The sequence below is a fragment of the Diospyros lotus genome, chromosome 4 (genome assembly GCF_014633365.1).
Source record: "Diospyros lotus cultivar Yz01 chromosome 4, ASM1463336v1, whole genome shotgun sequence".
Classification (NCBI taxonomy): Eukaryota; Viridiplantae; Streptophyta; class Magnoliopsida; order Ericales; family Ebenaceae; genus Diospyros; species Diospyros lotus.
The window spans coordinates 10947940-10950404 of NC_068341.1; positions in this window are offsets into that span (position 1 = coordinate 10947940).

Below are 2465 nucleotides of genomic sequence, written 5' to 3' on the forward strand. Positions count from 1 at the left end.
TGTGCATTGGGGATCTGAGAGACATATTGAGGGGGTAAAATGGTAAAAATGATCTCAAAGCCAAAATGGTCATTTTACACCCCAAATGAGACTTGACCAAAATGTCCTAAATCCTTTAGGAAGACCTGAGAGGTGAATTGGACTTGATCAGAGGGCTAGAGTTGATTTAATGTGAGAGAAAGCATGATACTTGACCCCAAAAAACCAGGAATGATAGAAAATTTTAGAGAACTGTTGACAATTTATAGTCAACTGTTTACAGCTTAGTGAAAAAGCTGACAGTTTATTGTCAAATCTGAGAAAAACACAGCCATTTGCGAATAATGTGTGAGCATAAATTTTCCCTAGTATAGAGGCTTACAAGGGAGCCTATTGGAGGTTCCAAAATATATAAAATGCCCCTAGTCTAGAGAGAATTGAGGGAGATTGTGGGAAATCTGGGAAAATCTGCAAGAGATGCTCTGACGAGAGGCCATGTGTAGGAGAGCTCATTTGGGGGTAAAAGGCCAGGTTAGCTAACCTATACTATGTGGTCAGTGGCTGGTCTAAAAGCAAAAGAGTGAAGTTGAATCTTTTAGATTCTTTTTGATGACTTATGTGGCTGATATGTGTTTAACAGCTGAAATAAGCTGTTTTCCTGGGAGAACACCTGTACCAAGCTAGTAAGAGATTATTATATAATATATATACCAGGTTGGACACTTGGCAGCAGCTAAGGCAAGGAGTAATAAGTGTAACAATGTGGTATAGTTGGAGAATAAGGAGCAAATGGGCCAAAACCACCATGATTCTTGCAGGGCTGTGTTGGCAGCCTGTGAAGCATAGAGAGAAGAATCCTAAAATTCCTGAAATAACTAAAACTATCTTACCTAATATGGTTACCACTTAAATTTTATCTCACAATCTATTGAAAGTCCCAATAAAACTAAAATGCATTTAGATAAAGACTAGCATATTTCTTTGTTTTGATTCCTATTTGTGGTGCCTAAGGCCCACCCCCCGGGCCAGTGTGATGTGGCCATACCAAGGGTGAGTGGGGGACCTGAACCTAGGGGGTGCAGCCAATGGGAAATGAAAGTGTGTGTATACTGTCATGCCATGAACTTTTTTTTGCTAAGTAAAACCATGCCATGTCTTTAATAAGATTATGTTCTCATGCTTTGCATTTTATCATGCTAGACCTCGTAAGCAAAGGGGGTGAAGACCAGCCTGGAGCTAGGTCAGGGAAGAAAGGCTGCATGATATCATGTATGTACTTTTGAAGCATGATGTAACATGTTAAGTGCTAATGTTGATGTACTAAAGCATGTTAAAGGTATGATGATGAAGTTATGTTTGTTTCATTCTTGGTGCTGTCTTAATACCCATGAGTATGTTTAACAACAGACTTGAATGGACTTTGACTTCATGGAAATATAGTGCTGGTATTGGGAAATAGGAGAAGAAGAATCAATTGAAGGGCGACTGGTAGGCAGGATAGTGGACTGAATCATTGACTACAAAAAGTAGAGGCTATGAAAGCTCAACTAGAGGAGGGAGCAGACAAACAGTCAATGTTGAGGTCAACCATCACCAGAAAGATTGACTGTTTATTGAGAAATTCGACTGTGGGACAGTTGTGACCACAAAAAATGGTGAGAGATCAACTGTGAGAGAAGAGTTGACCATGGACATTGACTGGAAGTTCTATGGGGATGAAATGAGAGGAGACACTCACTTTGGGAGCTTCCACACACATGGGATATGGGGTAAGTCTCATTCACCCAGTATTAATGACTCAACACACCTAACCTAGGCCAAGGAATACCCCGGGCCTCATGCCACAAGTTGGTTCATGGAATGTGGCAGGTCACAACCATGCTAACACATGTCAAACGTCAGGCAAATAGCATGCCTGGGAACAGGATGGAGCACTACATTGCTTGCTCTTCCATCCCCCTTTGAAATTTTGTACATTACAATTTATCAATTGTAAGGTTGTATGTACATGTACTTAGTAAGTTATAAGTTGTAACTATCTTCATTTGTAGACATTTTGAGACAATAAAAATAATTTCAGGTATTATTTATTATATAAAATTATTTCAATGCATTATTATAAATTTTGTACTTTAATAAGTTTATAATTTTTATTTTTTATTTTGTAATAAAAAATTAAAAAATGGTAGCCTAGTGGACCAGCCAAAAGGGCTCCCTCAAGCTGACCTGGCACCTCAGAGGGCCATGCATTGAAAGCTCATTTGAAATGTCAACACACGATGCAAGAACTATGCAAAAAATCAGCTAATATTATCCCATGGAAAGACCTGATGCCATGCAAAAAAGTTGACTAATGCTACCATAAATTCAGCTAACTTTATAGTTACCATCTCTTGTTAACAGAAAATCCATAATAGATTATTTTCGGAACATTAACTATTTCAAATAACATTCACACATCAAAAGCAAAAACCTAGCCAACATAC